This window comes from Stomoxys calcitrans, chromosome 3 (genome assembly GCF_963082655.1).
Source record: "Stomoxys calcitrans chromosome 3, idStoCalc2.1, whole genome shotgun sequence".
In the NCBI taxonomy this organism is placed as follows: Eukaryota; Metazoa; Arthropoda; class Insecta; order Diptera; family Muscidae; genus Stomoxys; species Stomoxys calcitrans.
In genome coordinates this window covers 92,849,143-92,872,749 of record NC_081554.1, presented here as the reverse complement: position 1 = coordinate 92,872,749, position 23,607 = coordinate 92,849,143, and the positions used below count along the sequence as shown (strand labels likewise).

At 37.3% G+C, this 23,607-nt stretch overlaps 1 pseudogene; it reads left to right on the top strand.

Moving 5' to 3' along the window:
• The first annotated feature begins 5,556 nt into the window (after positions 1 to 5,556).
• On the top strand, positions 5,557 to 22,043 carry LOC106084080 (SWI/SNF-related matrix-associated actin-dependent regulator of chromatin subfamily A-like protein 1; annotated as a pseudogene).
• Positions 22,044 to 23,607: the final 1,564 nt, after the last annotated feature.

The window sequence follows — 23,607 nt, the reverse complement described above, 5'->3', positions numbered from 1 at the left end:
ATCATGAAGACCCACCTTGAGGTTTCAGGGTAATGTTGAGACTTAAGCACTCTTTTTACTTTTTAAACTTCAAAAGAACTACGTTGAGCACGCCAGTGGATCTTTGTTTGCATTACGGTAGGTCTTTTTTTATGCACTCAAATAACAATTGAAAGAAATTTTACTCAATAAAGGAAACAAATTCTGCCGGGAAGAACGGATTGAGATAAAACTTTGAAATTTGGAGTTAATGATATTCCCCGCAACCAAATAACTATTGAAAGAAAATTTCTCCAAGAAACCATAGGTTTTAAATCAAAATTAACAAATTATGCCCGGAAAGAACCGATTGAGATAAAAGTAGGAAAAACGTATGTTTAGTGCTGCCATTGGTACTAATTGTTTCTTTCCATACGAAATGAGTTTGAGTTCTAAATTTTGCATACAATTATATTGTAGTATGCTGGTGGCACCGGCTCTTGCCTAAATACTCAGTGCCTATGATACCCTATATGACAAAGTGAGTTATTGGCGCCTTTTAATAACAAATTGTCATAACTTTTCCGCGGCGATCGATCCTATGGATCGGAACGAGCTTGCTCGCATATGGAGCCTGACGATGATCGCTACCATGCCATATGTATAAATGTGACTACGCAACAACAAAATTGGTACTTTGAATGATTTTTACCTGCGTGAAGTTGGCAATGCCGCTAATGAAAATTTTCTAAACTCACAGGGTGACACAAAGTAATAGTAAAATCAAAAAGTTAAATTATCAACGGCCTTAAGCTTCAGTCACCAGAAAATTAAGCCACGAATTATCTACTTCCAGCCTGGAGGCCAGGAACGGAATTCGTTCAAAAAAGTCCGTATACCAACTTAAAGGGGATATTAGTACCTTTACTTTGGTGTAACGCACTTATCTCAGAACTGTTTTTCGTAAAACAATATTTCCAGATTACTGTTTAAAAACTGGAAGGCAACACACTAAATTCATTTTTGAGGCGACAAATGGACTTCGTTCATATGCCAAATTAAAGGGGAGATCAGTACCTTTAATTTGGTGTATAGCACATACCCCAGAAGATCAGCTCTATCAATTTGGTGTATCGCACATACCCTAGAACTCTTTTTTGTAGAACAATCCCTCCAGATTTCTGTTTAGCACCGGAGGGCAAGAAACAAAATCCAGTCTGGTGGTTATAAATGATTCAAAAAAGAGCATATACCAAACAAAAGGGAAGATCGGTACGTTTGTTGTTGTTGTAGCAGTTTGTTGTACACTGAGGCGGCAGCCCTTGCCGATAAAGGACTTCATCAGGTCAATCCGTATCAGTACCTTTAATTTGTTGCATTGCACATACCCCAGAACTGTTTTTCGTTGAAAACTCCTTCCAGATTTTTTAGCAACTGGAGGGCAGGACACAAAATCCCGTCTGGAGGCCATAAATGGACCTTGTTCAAAAAAGTCGATATACCAAATTAAAGGGAAGATCGGACATTCCTGTTTAGAATCTACAGGATAGGATACTAAAATCATTTTGGGGGCCATAAATGGTCATAAATGAACTCAAAAAAGTGTGTATAACAAATTAAAGGGGATATCAGTACCTTTAATTTTATGTATCGCACATTTCCCAAAACTGTTTTTCGTATAACAATCTTTCGAGATTTTGGGTTAGAAACTGGAGGATAGAACACTAAATTCATTTTGGAACCCATAAATGGGCTTCGTTCAAAAAGCGTATACCAAATTTAAGGAGATCACCGTAGCACAGAGTTTAGTATGTCCGCATATGAAGCTGAACGCCTGGGATCGGTGGTGAATTTCCCCTCCTAACAACATTTGTGAGGTATTATGCCATATAAAAACTTCTTTCCATACAGGTGTAGCACTGCGGCACCCCGTTCGGACTTGGCTATAAAAAGGAGGCCCCTTATCATAGGGCTTAAACTTGAATCGGACAGCATTCATTGATATGTGAGAAGTTTGCCCCTGTTCCTTAGGGTCAGAAACGGACTTCTTTCAAAAAGATGATTGTACCAAATTAAAGGGGAGATCAATATCTCCAATTTGGTACAACACCTTAATCCCACAACTGTGTTTTGTTGAACTATTGCTGTGTTTTATTTACCAGTCTAGAACCTCGTTTACCTTGCTCATTAAATCCGGATTTAAGGCTCTCGTCAGCTGATTCTATAAAGGGAAAACAGGTGATCGAGCCATTAAATCCGGATTTAAAGAGCAGTGTACGCGGATTCGCTAGCTTATGGATAAATAAAGCGTTCTTCCCGCTAAATACTTTAACGTTGGCAGCACGGACACCACATTTGAAATAATTAATTTGAACCGTCAAACCTGGCCGGCTGTTAACAGCTGTTTGCGTGAGACCAACTTCTCAAATCCGCCTTAATACAAACTACGAAAAAATCCGCTTAGTGGGTTAATAAAACACTCCTTATCTTTCCATATTCCTGTTAAGAAACTGCACTCAGAAAAAAGGGACCATAAAATCCATTAAAAAGCTTATTCCAATTAAGTACATACATCTTAATATAATTAAGTTGAGTTTTGCATAAAACAAAGAAAACTGTTAAATAATTTTACACATCTTTAGTTAATGGCAAATAGTTCATAAACTTAAATTTGGTAAGCAATTTTACTTAACTAAAATTCTCTTCAACAAGTTAAATATTCTTCGAATTGTGGAATAAAGATGAAATTGAGTTTGAATAATAAAATAATTTATTTAAAGAAAGAATATTTGTAACGAACTTCTAGGATATTCCAAACAGACTGAATTGAAAAATATTTGACAAGAATACAAAAGTATACATTTTCTATTGCTCAAATCCATAACATACTATGATTGAAAATCTACTTCAATAAATATTCATTTAGTAGTTCAACGATTCGTAAAATTCCCTTTCGTCAATTTAAATATACGTTTGTAAAAAGTAAGTGCATAAAATTTCCTAAATTTGAAAAGTTTTATGCAACTTAAAAGCAGTTAAAGTTTTAACTTAAAAAATATTTTCATAAATGTACCCAGTTTGATAGGTTTTAAACCAAGATCCGAAGCGGGTATATTTTTTTCGCTCCTCTCCCGCTCTGACAAAAATTTTTTCGCTCTGCTCCGGGAATTTTTTGTCATTACGTTTGCAAAATCTAGCAATATTTCACTTTGACTATATGTATTCTTGATCGCCTTCTATATCGGGCTATATCTTCAAAATGCCCCCATATATACCGATCTCCCTATTTAAAGTCTCAAAAAGGCTTATCTTTTTTACCCCTACCATCAAATGTGTGTGCGAGGATTGCCTTTTATATTTCGGGATTAGAAAAACCAAAAAAATATATATTTATCATCGAAAATCGCCTTATTGTTTTTCAAAATATTCCCCATTAAGATCTAGACACTTTTGCATGCGTTTGAACCAACTGTCGAAGCACTTTTGCCACTCTGATTGAGGTATCTCCAAGGCTATTACTAAGAGGAAGCAAGAAGGAGGTCAGTATAGCTATTGGCATCATAACGGGACACATAGGACTACGAGCTTATGTAATGGAGCTTAGAATTTCAACTGATGTTCCGGGTTGAAATAAATATGTGTATATGGCGGCCCTCAAGGCCGTAGCTTCTGGTACAGTGAGCGTGTCGGAGTGTGTGGAATCCCATTAATAGACCCCAGTTCCACGACATCGTGCTAACATGGATTAGCGGATACGACAGCGCCGTATTGGCCTTTATCCCCTATTTTCTTCTTGTAATTTAGTATTCCTAACAAGTCAGACTGGCCACCTTTACATGGTGGGCTACCCATTCAACCTTAATTATTAACAATAAATTGTAATAAATTTCACAGAGAAATCATAGAACAGGAGAATAGCAGTTTTCTATACATACATACATTTTTAGTTTTGAAATTTCTTGAAACTTCAAATTTTATCAGCTGACACGAGAACGGAACGTAAAATTTTGTTATACCCACCACCGAAGGATGGGAGTATATTCATTTTGTTCATTCCGTTTGCAACACATCGAAATCCATCCATTTCCGACCCTATAAAGTATATATATTCTTGATTAGCTTAAAAATTTAAGACGATCTAGCCATGTCCGTTCAATTCACACTACAGTCTTTGAAAATAGAAATATTGAGCTGCCTTTTTTTGTCCATAAGCAGGTTAAGTTCGAAGATGGGCTATATCGGACTATATCTTGATATAGCCCCCAAAAAGACCGATCCGCCGATTTAGGTCTTAGGCCCATAAAAGCCACATCTATTATCCAATTTTGCTGAAATTTTGGACAGTGAGTTGTTTTAAGCCACTCGACAACCTTCTTCAATTTGGCCCAGATTGGTCCAGATTTGGATATAGCTGCCATATAGACCGATCTCTCGATTTAAGGTTTTGGACCCATAAAAGGCGCATTTATTGTCCGATGTCGCCAAAATTTGGGACAGTAAGTTAATTTAGGCCCCTCTACATCTTCCTGCAATATGGCCTAGATCGGTCCACATTTGGATATAGCTGCCATATAGACCGATCTCTCGATTTAAGGTTTTGGGCCCATAAAAGGCGCATTTATTGTCCGATGTCGCCAAAATTTGGGACAGTAAGTTAATTTAGGCCCCTCGACATCTTCCTGCAATATGGCCTAGATCGGTCCAGATTTGGATATAGCTGCCATATGGACCGATATCTCGATTTAAGGTTTTAGGCCCATAAAAGGCACATTTATTGTCCGATTTCGCCGACATTTGGGACGGTGAGTTGTGTTAGGCCCTTCGTCAGCCCTCTTCATTTTGGTCTAGATCGGTTCAGATTTTGATATGGCTGCCATATAAACCGATTTCTCGATTTAAAGTCTTGACCCCATAAAATGCACAGTTATAATCCGATTTCGCTGAAATTTGACACAGTGACTTTTTTTGGCTTTTCGACGTCCATGCCGTATATGGTTCAGATCGGACTATATATGGATATGACTACCAATAGGACCAATATTTGGTTCTACAAAACTGAACAATGAATTGTACTTAATAGACCACTCAATATCCGTGTCGAATTTGGTCCACATCGGAACATATTTCGATAAAGCTGCTATGGGGGCATAAATTATGCATTTTTCACCGGATTATGACGAAAGGTGGTTTACATATATACCCGAGGTGGTGGGTATCCAAAGTTCGGCCCGGCCGAACTTAACGCCTTTTTTACTTATTTTTACTGAATTCTACTTTCCGTATACGGTCGCCAGACGTTCGGTAGCGTTTGCATGTGTTTTCACAAAGCAAAACAAAACAGCTGACACATTTTCCTACATTTACGGTATGTTTACGAGAGCATAACCAGGTCTTAAGAAAAGTCGTTATAATTTGGATTTTTAAAAATAACGGAAATCAAACTAGAGGAACCTTGCAACTAATAAAATCCAATTGTAACAATATGGTTTAGTTCGATGCACTTATTCTGTTGCCAATGTTATTGAAAGTTTTTTTGTTATCTCGTTGTAAGTATTGATGTTAATTAATTACGTTCGGACATTACAAGCAGCTCATATCAAAAGTCATCGTGCATTAGAACAAGACAAATACAGTTCTAAGTTTACATATTACTCATTATTTTGTCTAACGATTTGCAAAAGAAAAGAAGCAAAATTTCAAAAAAAAAGTGCACAATACTATAGTCATAAAAATGTATTTGTGTTCCGCTGCTGAAATTGTCGAAAAGAAAAGGATTGCGCTGGAAAAATTAAGTGCCAATACCCCAAACTTGGTTACTGCAAACAATAATAAACAAAGAATTGCACATCAACCCAAAGTTGCGCCAAATATTGTTACTGCCGCCCCATCCACGAGTACCTTTCCTAGGGTAGAAAATAAAGCATTTCTAAATGCTCCAAAAGGAAGTACCACAATCAAACAACGCCAAGAAACACAGCATTTAATTCGAAATGCCATGCATCCTTACAGGAGACCTGCATCTGTGGGCGATGTACGAAGTTTCAACAACTATAAATCATTTAAGCCTACTAATGACAGGCCAAGTGGACGCCTTCTTGGTCTGGGTCAACCCCAAAAGCCAATGGTCAGCTGTGAGGTGACTCTGTTAAGTTAAGTGTCACACGATAATGAATAAAAGTTCAACCATCTGGTTATCATAGTAAACTCGTCGAGGTTTTCAGAACAATACCCTCAAAGTCTTACGGTGAGTTTACAATTTCCCAATCATATTTCTATTGTAATATCAAACTTTCCAGAACCAGCAACCCGTTACTGGAATTTTGCGTTGTCCGATTACAAAGCACTGCAAGACCGGGTAAACAATTTGAAGCCAGATGTTAAAATGGGTATTATACCGCAAGCCGTCTTAAATTTATGTTTAGCTCCACCCAAACAGTTGGACAACTCATGTTTGGAGTCACTGGAACCCACTTTGAGATCAAAACTGATGCCTTTTCAGAGGATAGGGGTTAGGTAATTACTTTTTATTTCATCGTTTTGCTATCAAATGATTTAACAACTAAGGGCAACAGAAAAAACAATTGCACTGAATGTGCATACAGATAATTTCTCTAATACGCAATTTTTGTTTGTTTGTATGTTTATTGGTATGAACACCAGGCATAGCAAGTTGGAATTTTATATATTACAGTGCTGGCTCGCGTTAGGATACCTTTAACATTAATTCAATCTATAATTGATGTATTAATCTTAACAAGTAGGAACGGCTAAGTTCGGCCGGGCCGAATCTTATATACCTTCCTCCATGAATCGCGTTTATCGAGTTCTTTGCGCGGTATCCCTTTTTAGGCAAACAAAGAATAATGAATAACAAATGTTATGCTATTCGAGCTATATCAAATTATAGTCCGATTCGGACCAAATGAATTAAATGCTGAACATTGTAGAAGTCATTGTGTAATATTTCGGTGTATACGGATAAGAATGAGACTTGTAGGGGCTCAAGAAGAAAAATCGGCAGATCGGTTTTTTATGGGTGCTGTATCAAGCTCTAGATCGATTCAGACCATATTGAACACGCATGGGAGAAGCCATTGTACAAAATGTTTGCCAAATCGGATTAGAATTTCGCCCTCTAGAGGCTCAAGAAGTCAATTCCACAGATCGGTTTATATGGCAGCTATAGGGTTGCCCAAAAAGTAATTGTCGGTAATATAGTAGTAATATAGTCGACGTTGACAAATTTGCAATCTTTCTTCGTTCTTCTGTCAGTTATCAGCTGTTACTTTTAGCTTGCTTTAGAAAAAAAGTGCGCGAAATTTTGTTTACATTTGTTTGTTTGGCGTCAATTTTAATATGGGTACCACATGTATTGAAAGAAATTCATTTAACAAACCGAATCAACGCTTGTGATATGCACCTTAAACGCAATGAATTCGATCCGTTTTTAAAACGAATCATAACTGGAGATGAAAAATGGATTGTTTACAACAACGTTAGTCGAAAACGATCATGGTCCAAGCATGGTGAACCAGCTCAAATCACTTCAAAGTCTGATATTCACCAAAAGAAGGTTATGCTGTCTGTTTGGTGGGATTGGAAGGGTGTGGTATATTTTGAGCTGCTTCCAAGGAACCAAACGATTAATTCGGATGTTAACTGTCAACAATTGGACAAATTGAATACAGCCATCAAGGAGAAGCGACCAGAGTTGGTCAATCGTAAAGGTGTCATATTCCACCAGGACAACGCTAGACCGCACACATCTTTGGTCACTCGCCAATAACTGAGTGAGCTTGGCTGGGAACTTTTGATGCATCCACCATATAGCCCTGACCTTGCACCATCAGACTACCATTTATTTCGATCTTTGCAGAACTCCTTAAATGGTAAAACTTTCGGCAATGATGAGGCTATCAAATCGCACTTGGTTCAGTTTTTTTGCAGATAAAGGCCAGAAGTTCTATGAGCGTGGAATACTAAATTTGCCAGGAAGATGGCAAAAGGTTATCGAACAAAATGGCAATTATATATTTGATGAAAGTTCATTCTAAGTTTTATTAAAAATGCATTTACTTTCTTTTAAAAAAATCCGAAATTAATTTTTAGGCAACCCAATATATTAGGTTATGTACCGATTTGCGCCATACTTAACACAGTTGTTAACAAAACACCTCATGCAAAATTTCAAGAACTCAAGATTCAAGATCGGTTTATATGGTAGCTATACCAGGTTATGAACCGATTTGCGCCATACTTAACACAGTTGTTGGAAGTGATACCAAAACATCACATGCAAAATTACAGTCATATCGGATAAAAATTGCGCCCCCTAACAGCTGAAGAAGGCAAGACCCGAGATCGGTTTATATTGCAGCTATATCAGGTTATGAACCGATTTCAACCATACTAAGCACATTTGTTGGATAGTGATACCAAAACACAAAATTTCAGTCAAATCGGACGAGATTTGCGCCCTCTAGAGGCTCAAGAAGTCAAGACCCAAGATCGGTTTATATGGCAGCTATATCAAAACATGGACCGATTTGGCCCATTTACAAGCCCAACCGACCTACACTAATAAAAAGTATTTGTGCAAAATTTTAAGAGCTTTCCTCCTTCGAAAGTTAGCGTGCTTTCGATAGTCAAACGGACGGACGGACATGGGTCTTATAGGGTCTTAAACGCCTATTTCGAGGTGTTACAAACATAATGACGAAATTAGTATACCCCCATTCTATGGTGGAGGGTATAACAATCTAAATCAAATGAACTTATTGCCACAGTTAAAATCTACTTAATTTATATAACATTAAAGAAAATATATGTATTGACTTTTGTCCCTCTAGTTCCGTATTTGGATGAGTTTAATTGGTGCACTGAGAAAAAAAGGTACAGCTAATAAGCAGGGTTGTCGAGTTTGGTTAATGTGGTAATTGTATCATAGATGAGTTTTCGCAATTAAATACCATTTAAATACAACATACCAACGCACGGCCCTTAAAGCCATTACACCTACAATAATATAGTTAAAAAGTCTTCTAACCAAAGACGAAACGCCTCCCATAGTGGTTGGTGTGTCTTGCTACCTTTGGCTTTCCTTTTTCATTTGCATCTTCGATCATTCAGCTTGTCTCGAAAGAGAAACAAACATAAAATTATTATGAAAATTCTTAACGATAGAAAATGTATGAAAAAGTTCTTAGATTTATGAAACTTTGTTTCATACATGCAAAGAAAATTTTCATAATACTAATAATTTTTATCATAAATATAACAATTATGTTTTTGAAATATGTCCACTAGATATATAATCAAAATTGTCTCATTTATAATAATTTTATGGGGGAATGTTCAAAGTCAAGTTCAAGTAAACTACTTAATGTGTACACAGAGAGAATTTTGTTTCATAAATGTAATTATCGGGTTTCATAACCTTTTGTTCATTAATATTATGACAATGTTTATTATTTTAATGAAAAAACCATAAATATGTTTTCAGTGTATGTCTTTGATGGCAGATGCGGGATTTTGGTAGACTATTTGTAGAGCTGTAAACGTAAAATTTATTAAGTTGTGAACGGATGTGGAGGATACTTATATCAGGCAGTGGGAAGAATGCAGAGTTTGACTAAAGGCCGAGTAGCCCATTTTGAGTTCGTATTTCAGCTACGCGAACATTAGAATCTTGGCCTCTAAAGACCTTTTCTACTCGACCTAGTAACCATTCATTGGGAGGAAGATTGTCCTCTTTTACTACGACGAAGTCATCAGTTTTCAGATTCTGTTGGACCGATTTTCATTTGTATCTTCGTTAGAGCTCACAAATCTGTAAAGCTTTCAGCGGCGTATACTTTCTGCAGTTTCGCATTTCTAAGCCTTGAAGTCTTCAACTCAAAGGGTCCCGCAAAGTCTAAACCAGTGTGTGTAAATGGTAATGAAAAAGTACATCGTTCAGGTGGCAGTGACGACATTATTTAAGTGCGAATACGATTCTTGCATATTGCACATGTACGACATTTCCTTATACAGTTCTTAATTGCACTTTTTTAGCGGATCACGTAAAATTCCTGTCGAATTGCCCTTAGCATAACCTGATCTTCCGAATGCAACAACATTTTGTGAATACATTCTATCAACAGTATATTCTATCTGTCGTTCTAGAACGGGTAGCGATTATTTTTTAAAATTTTGAATGGTTAGAGCTGAACTGTTAACGAGACCACAAATGAAGATATGGCAGCCCAAACAAACACCTAAGGCACATGATTCAAAATTTTACAACTCTAATCATGCAAAGTTTTGAAGATGTGTTTCTAATCGTTCTCAAACGGTAGATTTTTCGATTTAATCTTGTTGTATGAAGGGTGATTTCAAATGCCAGGTAAATGTCCATATGTCTGCTAAATCGGGTAATAAATGCGCCTTTTGCGAGCTCAAGACCTTAATACAGCACATTCGACATTATCCTGCCTATGGTAAAAAATTATTCGGTCAAGAAAAAAGTAGAAGAGAACAAGTGTTAAGATTGGTCTGGCCGAATCTTATATACCCCCCACCATGGATCGCATTTTTCGAGTTCTATGCGCGGTATCTCTTTTTAGGCAAACAAAAAATATTTTTCTGGCAATATTATCGGATGCTGTTCGTTGTAGCTAACATTGAGTAAAAGCTTTCTCTTTGTGACAAAGAAAGGTTTTAAGGTGACCGCTTTGTCAAATTAATGGTATCTAGGAATTAATTTCATAAAGTATTCAATAAGTTCATATCTTAATTTCTAAATTTGCGGAACAGAGTTCAACACCTTAGAAATGACATAAATAAGCTGATTTTTAGAAATTCGTGCGCAACAAAAGACGTAGGGTATGTAACTCAACCCCAAGAACGCATGAGGGTGCATCTGATTGCTTAAGCACACATAAGAGCATCACGTGGTATGTAAATCAAGCTTGAGAGTTGGTTAACTTATTCCGTCACATGCGTACGTCCATTTGTTATGTAACTCACACAATACAAACCAACCTATTGGTTGCCTAAAAAGTAATTGCGGATTTTTTAAAAGAAAGTAAATGCATTTTTAATAAAACTTAGAATGAACTTTAATCAAATATATAATTGCCATTTTGTTCGATAATCTTTTGCCATCTTTCTGGCAAATTTAGTATTCCACGCTCTTAGAACTTCTGGCCTTTATCTGCAAAAAACTGAACCAAGTGCGATTTTATAGCCTCATCATTGCCGAAAGTTTTACCATTTAAGGAGTTCTGCAAAGATCGAAATAAATTGTAGTCTGATGGTGCAAGGTCAGGGCTATATGGTGGATGCATCAAAAGTTCCCAGCCAAGCTCACTCAGTTATTGGCGAGTGACCAAAGATGTGTGCGGTCTAGCGTTGTCCTGGTGGAATATGACACCTTTACGATTGACCAATTCTGGTCGCTTCTCCTTGATGGCTGTATTCAATTTGTCCAATTGTTGACAGTAAACATCCGAATTAATCGTTTGGGTTCTTGGAAGCAGCTCAAAATATACCACACCCTTCCAATCCCACCAAACAGACAGCATAACCTTCTTTTGGTGGATATCAGCCTTTGAAGTGGTTTGAGCTGGTTCACCATGCTTGGACCATGATCGTTTTCGACTAACGTTGTTGTAAACAATCCATTTTTCATCTCCAGTTATGATTCGTTTTAAAAACGGATCGAATTCATTGCGTTTAAGGTGCATATCACAAGCGTTGATTCGGTTTGTTAAATGAATTTCTTTCAATACATGTGGTACCCATATTAAAATTGACGCCAAACAAACAAATGTAAACAAAATTTCGCGCACTTTTTTTCTAAAGCAAGCTAAAAGTAACAGCTGATAACTGACAGAAGAAAGAATGCAATTACAGAGTCACAAGCCGTTGAAAAAATTTGTCAACGCCGACTATATTACTACTATATTACCGATTTACCCAAAATTACTTTTTGGGCAACCCAATATTTTAATTTTTTTGACATGCACGCGTAATCATGCATAAGTGCCTCGCGAGGTATGTAACTCCACCTTAAATAAGGTGATTATTTGATTAAAGAAGGTCAGAACCTGCAATAACTTATGCTTACTGAACAAAGCTTTTTAAACCCTTAATAGGCTATTAATGGTTTGTGAATACGGTTTTTGGTGCAAATGCCTATTGGAATTTTATAAAACCTCCATAACTTTTTGTGAATACGGCTGTTAATTTATACTTTGAAGAAGACAAGTAGGCCAGAGAAAAGTGTGCCTCAGTGGATGTTTGCAAATGCAAATTTGTCCATGAACATTCCATTAAGGCACAGGGGCAATTTACATTCCATATTCTTTTTATACCCTACATCACTACTGTGGTACAGGGTATTATAACTTAGTGGTTCTGTTTGTAACACCCAGAAGGAAGATAGATAGACTCATCGATAAGTATACCGATCGACTCAGAAACACTTACTGATTCGATTTAGCTATGTTCGTCTGTCTGTCCATGTTAATTTGTGTACAAACTACAGTTCGCAATTTTCTGATCCGATTGTCTTAAAATTTGGCACAAACACTTTTTTTGCGTAGAGACGAAGCCTATTGAAATTGAAAAAAATCGGTTCACATTTGCATATAGCTCCCTTATATATGTTCGTCCGATTTGCAGTAATAATGCACTAAAATGGTCATTAGTTAACTGATTCTTTCGAAATTTGGCAGGAACGATTTTATCTCTCGACATTAATGGTGAATTTCATAGAAATCGGTTCGGATTTAGATATAGGTCTCATATATATATGTCGCCCATGGCAGCCGGTTGTACGTACAGTATTGACCCCAATCCCAAGCATCCCAAATTTTTTTACAACGCTTTCCTCGACGACTTCCACAATATCCATAAAGTTTTTTAATTCTAGAGCCACTGCAAGCGCATTTATTGACCAATCTCCCCAAAATTTTGTACAATACTTTCCTCTACGACTTCCACAATATCTAAAAAGTTTGCTCGAAATCGATTCAGATTTAGATATAGCTCCCATATATATGTTCGTCCGATTTTGAGAAATATTGCAATAAAGTGCTCAAAATCGGTTAAGATCTAGATGTAGCTCCCATATATATGTTCGTCAGATTTTGGGTAATTTGTAGTAATGTTATCTTTTGACAATCGTAGTTATTACAATTTGCTTGAAATTTGATACAAATTGTTTAATAACCCATCTGAAAATATCCGCCGAGGTCCATCAAAATTGGTATAGAATTAGATATAGCTCCCTCTTTATACTTTATGCCTTTCCTTACTGGTATCGTATGAAATAGCCATAAAAAGCATGGAGAGTTATGAGTACATTAACAGAGCAATAAAATTGACGAGCACTTTAAGCCACCGACAAATGGATGCGATGTTATGTGTTCAAGGAATCTATTGATCAGGTAATTTTTTTTCCAGTAATATTCAACAAAATAAAATCTTCCCTTCCAACATAATTTCTCATGGCCATTAGCTGAACTCTATTTAAATGCCCAAAACAAATGAACGGCCATAAAATTTTTTCATTTCACCAAATATTTTTTTTTTTTTAATTTTTCAATATTTTAGACTTTTGTAAAACAGCAGACTTTGTTTGCTGAAATTGCAGTACGAAATGTTTGCTAAACCAGCAACATTATATTTGCTGAAACAGTAGTGTCTGCTTTCGCCTTTTTCAGCAAACATTTTTGCTGTTTTGAATGACAAATTTCGTTGAGTGTAATGATTAATTTTGCGTTGTACAATATTCAACACTCATGGAAAAAAGTTGGCTAAAAATAGCAAACACTGACTGCTGAATATTAGTAGTTAATTTAGCTGCTATTGTAGCAGTAGTTCTGCTTTTACATCAGTAGTCCTGCAATTTCAGAGCAGCTGGCTTACTTCGGAAATGTTTGTTGTTTGATGAAAATGATTGCTGATGAAAGGGATGTTAGAAAAAAAAAAATAAAAGACAAGTGTAAATGTAAATTAATGTATACTTTCAAAATCTTTTTTCTTTTAATTTAGAAACAAAAGGCGTTGCCAGTCATGTGCATATTAGTAGAGCAATAAAAAAGTATGCGAGCGAGCTCAGTCACACTTCGAAATGTATACCAATGGATGGATCAGGTGGCTTCTTTACTGTTATATTCCACAAAATTTAATTAGTCTCTTCCAATAAAATTTCTAAACATATTTCTAAAAAATTCTAAAAAACAAATAGCACAAACATTTTTTTCAGCAGATTTTTGTACTTTAAAAAGCAGATTTTGTTTGCTGATTTTGCCTACCGAAATGTTTGCTAATACAAACAAAAAACAAATATTGCCCATGAACACTTCACTGAGGAACAGGGGTAAACTTCTCATATATCAATGAAGCCCGATTCAAGTTTAAGCTCAATGATGAGGAGCCTCCTTTTTATAGCCGAGTCCCGACAGGATTCGAACCCAGGCGGTCAGCGTCGTAGACAGACATGCTAACCTCTGCGCTACGGTGGACTCCAATAGAGCAGCTCTATGTTTGCTGAAACAGCTGTAATGTCTGCTTTCCCATTTTCAGCAGAGAAAAACTGCTGTTTTAGCAAACATTTTTGCTGTTTTGAACAACAAATTTGGTTGAGTGTTTATTTCACTTTCAATAAAATTAACTTGAACTTTGGTTCTCTCTCTTTCATGTCCAATAATGCGGTTAAATTTGAAAATTTGTTCACCTAACTACTGTGCTTTAGTTTCGCGTTATCTCAAAATGGTCGCTGCATGATCTGCGATGAGATGGGTTTGGGTAAAACCTACCAAGCGATTGCCGTGGGGGACTTCTACAAGAAAGACTGGCCCCTTTTCATATGTACAACAGCCACCACCCGCGATTCTTGGACCAATCATATACGACAACTCTTACCATACGTTCTATTCGATTCTATACAAGTGCTTACCTCTAATCAAAAGCGCATAGAAGGCTGCACAGTCCTCATAACCAGCTACAGCATGATGGAACGTAATTTACAACAAATAATGAATCGTAAATTTGGATTCCTGATATTCGATGAATCGCACAATTTAAAAAATCCTAAAGCCAAATGCACCAAGGCAGCCGATCGATTATCTCAGCAAGCTAAACGCGTGCTTTTGTTATCTGGTACGCCTGCCTTATCCAAGCCAGTGGAGCTGTTCAGTCAGTTACAAATGGTAGACCGAAAATTCATGAGGTTCATCGATTTCAGTAAGTGCATCGAGGCAAGTATTGAATAAATATCCTAAAAACCCAACATTTTTCTTGATTTCAGCTACTCGCTATTGTGACGGCAAACAAACAAATTTTGGTTGGGACGCCAATGGTCAATCTAATCTCAAGGAATTAAACGTTGTCTTGAAGCTTAAATTTATGATAAGAAGAACCAAAGCAGAGGTCTTACGCGATTTGTCTGAAAAATTTAGGTAACATTTGACATCTTTGAAGTTGTTGTTGTTGCAGTGCGCTAATCAAACTATTTTTCAGGGAAACGGTTGTCTTAGACCCTGCTCTTGTTTGGACAAGTGATGAAATCAAGGCGTCTTTGGATGCAGTGACCAAGACTTTGCTGCGCAGTAAGGGTCACGAGAGGGAACAAACACTTTTGTTATTTTATGCTCAAACCGCCCAAATTAAAACTAGAGCAGTGTGGTAAGCTGGAACTACACATCTTCTTCTTATGTATATATAAAATTCAATATGTGTTTGTTTGTTCCGTATAGACTCAAAAACGGCTGAGCCGATTACCTTGAAATTTTCATAGATTGTGTAGGTTGGTCTGGAAGGAAACATAGGCTATATAATTTTTTGTTATCGGGAGAGGGGCGAACCCTCCCCCTTACCCCAAAAGTACTACCCAAAAATTAAAGTGGACCGATCGTGACAAGATGGAATTCAAATGAAAGGTATTCAAGAGTAGAGTACGAATTTCATAATAAAAGTTAGTCCAAATACCTGGGGGGGCCGCCCGGCCCCAAAACCCCTTAAAATAGGTTTATTTGACGATCATCAGAATATGGGACTCAAATGAAAGGTATTCGGGAGTAGATTAGGAATATAGTCAGGAAGTAGGAATATGCTTTATAATTTTTTGATAACGGAAGGGAGCGGTCCCTCCACCGTTACCCCAAAAACACCACCCAAAATCAAAAGTGGACCGATAATGACAATATGGGTATCAAATGAAAAGTATGCGGGAGTAGATAACAGATCTGGCATATAAATTCGTGTCGAAGTATAGGGGTCACCCCACCCCCACAAAAACGCCCAAAATGGGATATATGGCACTCGGTTTGTTTGTTCCGTATAGACTGAAAAACGGCAGAATCGATTTTCTCGAAATTTCCGCATATTGTGTAGGTTGGTCTGGAAGGTAGTACCCAGTGGGACCCCCCCCCCGAGAGAAGGGGCAAATTCTCACACATCAATGAGTGTTTTTCGATTCAAGTTTAAACTCAATGATAAGGGACCTTTTTTTATAGACGATACCGAACGGCGTCCCGCCGTGCATGACATTGTACCTTGCAAATGTCGCCAACATTAAGAGGAAAAAAACCCCGCTTTGTCCGATGTTCTCGCAAGGATTCGATCACGTTTAGCGTCATAGGTTACAATGGCACGAATTCGATATCCACATTCAGAGCGAAGTGTCCCCACCCTAAAAAGATATTAGAGAGTTAAAGAAGGCGCAGCGGAGCAGGCCCGGCTCAGCTAGTTAATACATAAATATCCTAACCACCACAAAAAGATGTAAAGAACATAAGTCAAAAATTAAATCAATTGATTTGAAATAACTGCAACTGAATTTCATGAGATAGGGCAACATATCAATGTAAACCAATAGTGGGGGAAGTCTGATTAATAGATAAACACATTTGATTTCGTCCATTGTTGACTTAAATCTTATTGGCGGTGGAGGCTTGATATTTTGGTAGCAGAACTATACTAACATTCAACATTTATTTAATATTTAGCGCCTATCTCAAACAGCAAGTTAAGGATCCAAAGAAGTTTATTGTATTCGCCCATCACCGCGTTATGATGGATGCCATTTGTGAGTGTTTGGATAATTTGGAAGTGCAATACATTCGAATCGATGGTAATACGAGAGAACACGACAGAGGAAAGTTCATTGACACATTCCAGACGAAACAGTCGTGTAAGGTTGCTGTGTTGTCATTGGGAGCCTGCAATTCCGGCATAACTTTGACAGCGGCGGAATTAATAATATTTGCGGAATTAACATGGAATCCAAGTGTAAGTTTAAACAAATTATATTTGTTGTGCTTTGTTTGTTTTTGTTTGTTTTAGTCGCTAGCATACACTCGTGTATGCATTATGTTCAAATCATGGGCATACTCCTACACCCAAAGAAATTTGTCTGCTGATGTCAGCAAACACTATCTGCTGATAATTAAAAATTTTAAACTTTTGAATGAATTTCACAAATTTTTGAATAAACTTCTAGACAACAATTAAGGCATTTGCTAAACATTAATAAACATTTTTTTGCCAATTTAGATAAGGTTAGGCTGAAAAGAAGTTGCAGATATGAATCCGCCCCATGCCACTGTGGACATACAACTTTGCCAGTAATCGTCTTGTTGTGCGCTCTAAAAACTATAAAGTAACCTCTCAAAAAAAAAATTTTAAGTTAGGAATTTCGTGCTAATTACAAAATCCTTAATTGTTTTCAATACTACTCCCCTAAGTTGGTTCACGTCTGGTATCGTGTCTCCTCCTAAGTGCCGGTATCTGTTAGACGCGAAAGTCAGGCAATGACAAAGGAAATGCTCCAACGTCCCATCATCTTCACCGCGTGCCCTACACATGCTATCGCTTGCCGCACCGATTTTACTTAAGTGAGCTCGTAGTCCTATGTGTCCCGTTATGATACCAATAGCTATACTGACCTCCTTCTTACTTCCTGTCAGTAGTAGCCTCGTCTTCTCACGAGCTGGATTCCCCCATAGGATTTTCGCCATCCTAACGACCGTTTCGCTGTTCCACAATGTTGCATGCGCATTCGTCGCCCGCTCCCTTAACTCGGACTGCGTCGACCCGAAAGGTTTCGGGTTGACCAAGTTTATTGACGGCAGTCCTTTGGCCTTCACCGCCAAATCGTCTGCCCTTTCATTCCCCCTTACTCCGTTATGAGCCGGCACCCAAACGATGCGGATTTTGCCATCCCCAGAGAAAACGTTAATCTCCTTCTTACACTGCAATACTGTTTGTGACCTTACCGTCCTGGTTGTTATTGCCCTTGTGGCAATTTTACTGTCGGTAAAGATGTTCACACTCAACGTACTCGCGTTAGCACCACACCACGCATTCCATGATCGCCCGGATCTCCGCCTGCTGGAGTCCCTGCGTTCTCAATGTAGACCCCAAGGCCCACTCTGTTCTCTAGCTTTTATCCATCCGTGATCTTTCAGATGGCCGTACAATGGCAGATAAAGTTATGTTAGGTATGCTCCACCCCTCCACCCTGTCTCACCACTGTTGCATCCGACGTTGACAAATCTGGGGAATATATATAATTAAAATTTTTATGACAAATAACGCAAGTCCTCGGCCGTGTACAAGTGTTAGCACAGAATAATTGGTAATTGATATGGTTCAATCCAGAAACGTTATTCCAGGAATTAAGGCAATATGAACCTTGCCCTTCTTGATTTTCTCCATCAGAGCGTGTATAACAGTCTCGCTACGGTGAAGGTTTATCTGGATTACCTCAATCATTATTCCTCCAGTAAATAGGTATCTTGGGAGTAGGTGATGATCTCATCGTCTGCTCCCTGTTCTTTAGACTGCATTTTACCAATTCAAGACGTTAATTTACTGTTTAATAGCATAAATATGATTGTAGTACACTCAGAGAATTTTTTTAGTAAAAACAGCAAAAAAGTTTTCTGTAACAGCAAAAAGTCTGCTGAAAATGGGACAGTTGTAATTTTTCGGAAAAACGGCAAACGCGTTCCGCTGTTTTCAAATGGTAAAAAGTAAAAAAAGAAACTTAAAAGTGTCATAAATATTTCAAAAAATTTTATATTCCATCATATCTTTCAATTTTACAAGCACATAATGTAAAATTTATTCCAATTTGCTAATTTTTGAACGAAACTTTATGTCAGCAGATAAAATAACTGCTATTATATTTACGCTTTTAAACAAATAATTAACGCCTAGAATTGGCAATTTTTGTTATTAATATATAGCAAATGCTTCAATTGTTGTTAAGAAGTTCAAAAATTTGCTATGGATTCATTCAAAAGTTAAAAAAATACAGTGTTTGCTGATATCAGCAGATTTATTTCTCTGGGTGTAGTTATTATATTGCTGTTATTTAAATTCATTCAAAAACTATCAAATTGCTAAAAATTGGGAAAAAAATACGTTTTAAAGATAAAATATTAATAATTGTGAAATATTTATGCAACTTTTTAGCTTACTTTCTGCCATTCGAAAATACCATAAAAACCATTTTCAGCAGACTTTCTGCTGTTACAGCAAACATTTTTGCTATTTTTACTAACAATTTTTGGACTCTAATTAACAAAGAGAATCCTTGAAATTATATACTAGGAATTCTGTGATCCTTTTATATTCCCTAGTCTTATTTGCGAAGACACAGGAATACTCGAACGTCTCGTCGTTGCGAACACAGGTGTGTCCCGTAATGATGCCGAAAGCCTTACTGATGTTGTTGTAGCCACATTTGAATGTATAGGTAGCGATCCTCGTAAAGCTCCAAAAGTGGCAAGCTCGTTCCGATCCATAGGACCGATCGACGCAGGTACGTTATTTCCATTGGTTATTTAAAAGTGTCAATATTTGGACTTGTCGTATCGAGTATCACAGGCACTGAGTATATAGGCAAATCCGGTGTAGCCTGGCCTCTCACTGACACTCTTGCCTAAATATCGCTGATTGTCCGCGACTGCAATTGCAGCTACTTGGTATGGGAAGCATTCTATTATCCGCAACCAGTGGACGCGCCCGGTAACTCTCAGCTGAGTTACCGGGCGCGATAAACACTGATGTTAAAGTCTTTTTATACCCAACACCAAAGGATGGGGTATATTCATTTTTTCATTCCGTTGGCAACACATCGAAATATCCATTTCCGACCCTATAAAGTATATATATTCTTGATCAGCGTAAAAATCGAAACTTAGCACAGATTCATAAGCAGGTTAAGTTCGAAGTTGGGCTATTTTGGACTACATTTTGAAATAGCCCCATTATAGACCGATCCGTCGATTTAAGGTCTTAGGCCCATGAAAGCCACATTTATTATCTGATTTTGCTGAAATTTAGGACAGTGATTTGCGTTAGGCCCTTCGACATCCTTCGTTAATTTGGCCCAGATCGGTCCAGGTTTGGATATAGCTGCCATATAGACCGATCCTCCGATTTAGGGTCTTGAGCCCATAACAGCCGCATTTATCGTCCGATTTTGCCAAAATTTGGGACAGTGAGTTGTGTCGGGCCCTTCGACATCCTTCTTCAATTTGGTCCAGATAGGTTCAGATTTGGACATAGCTGCCATATAGACCGATCCACCGATTTAAGGTCTTGGGCCCATAACAACCGCATTTATTGTCCGATTTTGCCAAAATTTGGGACAGTGAGTTGTGTCAGGCCCTTCGATATCTTTGTTTAATAAGGCTTAGATCGGTCTAGATTTGGATATAGCTGTTATATAGACATGTATATGGTTCAGATCGGTTTATATTTGGACATAGCTACCAAAAAAAACTAATATTTTGTTCAACAAATTTGAACAATGACTTTTACTTATTAGACCACTCAATGTCCGTGCCGAATTTGGTCCGGACCGTATTTCGATATAGCTGCTATGGAAACATAAATTATGCATTTTTCGCCGGATTATGACGAAAGGTGGATTACATATATACCTGAGGTGGTGGGTATCCAAACTTAACGCCTTTCAACTGGTTGTTTTTCGCATCTTCCATACAATTTGTTGTTTTTTTCTACTGTCTCTGTTAAACATGCTACATTCCCGGCCAACGCCCACGCCCTTAACTCGGACTTCTTCGCCTGAAAAAGTTTATTGGAAGATCAGATCGTGGTGAATAAAACGTTTCAAATCTCTTTAAAGCTGTAATGATGGTAAACCCTAGATCAATCTCATCGTTTCCAAGATTCGGTCTCTTCCTATGTCTCGTTGTATTCTGAAGAAAATGTCCTCCGCTATCTCTGCTATTTTTCATATCGTAGGATTTGCAGTCTGTCGCCTGGCCATCTTACTATATCTTTAACTTGTACTTGTATTAAGAACTCGTGTTAAAAAACTGTCGACCATTTACAGGTGTCCAATTATTTTGTAGGGATGGTGGTGGTTTTATTACTTCACTTTACTGCTTATATTGGTACATACATTTTTTTTCTTTTTAGACATTAGCTCAGGCCGAAAGTAGAGCCCATCGCATTGGACAGCAAAATCCCGTAACTTGCCGATATTTAATGGCCTCTAAAACAGCCGATGATCATATCTGGAAAATACTAAAGACCAAACAGGATGTTCTCAATAAAGCGGGTATTTTTTGCGAAGATCTTCAGGATGCCGCGCATACGTCAGCACCAACAACAGTATGTTTTATGATTTAAATGTTTAAATAGTAGTTTTGAACTACCATCTACCATTTCAGTCCAAAAAAGTTGATAAAAATTATACGCCCATTAAAACATCGAACCCAGATCTTGCGCAACAGTCATCGTCCGCTACTATTCACAACAAATCTGACCCCCCAAGCTCAATACCAGGTTCCGATACTAGTAAGAAAATTGAAAATATTGAGGATTTTTTCCAAGATGACGATGATGAAGTCTTCAAAGATATTTTTTGTTAAATGTTTGTATATAATCAATGCCTTATAAATATAATTATATAAAAATATTAACACAGTCGCAGCAAATATAAACACGTATTTAAACTGTTTTGCTTGCAAGTCTATGACACTTGGACACGTAAATCCTTTTCTATTTGAAATGGGCAGCGCTGAAAATTTGCGCAAAATTCGCTCTATTATGGACACCATTTAGTATAGACGGCAGATTGAGTCAGCATCTATGAAGGATTCTACTATGTTTTATTTAAGTTTAGCAAACACTGTCTGCTGATATTAAATTAAAAATTTTAAACTTTTGAATGACTCCATACAATATTTTTGAACTTCTAAAAAACAAGCTTTGCGAGACATTAATGAAATATGTTACTGCAGCTGTCATAGCTTAATGTTTGCAATTTCAGAGCAGCAGTATGACTGCTGAATAGTCTGTTATTTGATGAAAATTGCTGCTGTTTAATTTATAATGGGGTGGTTGCAAGGAGAGTAAAAAACGTAAAAAATATTTATTATTATTATTTTTTTTTTTTTTTTGATCGTAACCAGAAAAGCATACATAAAACGTAATCGGTAGTATCAGGCAAGCATAAATAATAGCCCATCATTCCACAAAACAATATTCAAAGGAATAAAAAAAAGGGGTTTCAGCAAACAAACAACAACATCCTACAGCAGGGGATAGAACGGATGGTACAAAACATTTTTGTTGCATTGCACACAAGTGCTTATTATCAAGGGACGGCAAGGTAAAAATGATGTTGAGGTAGGTAGCCCAAACATGGGAAAAAATTTGGCATACAGCCAGGATGCACCAATAAGGTGAAGTCATGCGAACAGCTGAGTACAATTTTTTTAATTTTGTGTTGATTTTGCAGTAAATCTAAATGTCAAAGGCTTGATATCACAGCTGTGATATTTTTCTTAAATCTTAAAAAGATGTTCTATTTGATCTAATAGTCTACACATAAGCCACAAAACAGTGTTATAATGATGAAAATCTATAGATATATAAATGAATTTGTGTGTCGGTTTGTTTGTTTGTATGTGTGCTCCTTATAGACTCAAAAACGGCTAAACAGATTTTCTTGAAATTTTCACAGATGTCGCATAATGACCCCGTGGTGAAAATAGAGTACTACAGTTTTTGCTATTTGAAGGAGGCGGACCCTCCCCCTTATCCTAATTTTCAGAAACGCCAGATCTCGGAGATGGGTGGTGCGATTTAAGCGAAATTTTGTGTTCTCTCTCATAGAAAAAAAATCAAAAACTTGGTATCCAAATTTCGGATGGGGTACCTAGGGGGGCCACCCCACCCCCAAAACCTACTTAATATATATAAAGACCAATCACGACAATATGGGACTCAAATGGAAGGTAATTAAGATTAGAAAACGTATCTGATATCCAATTGCTTGGGGGATCACCCCAACCCCCAAAGCACTCCAAAATCAGACATATTTACCAACCATAGCAATATGGGACTCAAATGAAAAGTATTTACGAGTAGAGTACGAATCTGATATCCAAATGTGGGACCAAGCTCTTGGGGGTCCACCCCTTCCCCAAAAACATGCCACAAAAAGGAAAAATTTTCGACCATAACAATATGGGTACTCAAATGAAAGGTCTCTGGGAGTAAAACACGAATCTGATATCAATATTCGAGAAAACGTGTCTATGGGGCCACCCCACCCCCATAATACCACCCATATAGGAAGTATTTGCTGACCATTGCAATATGGGGTCAAAT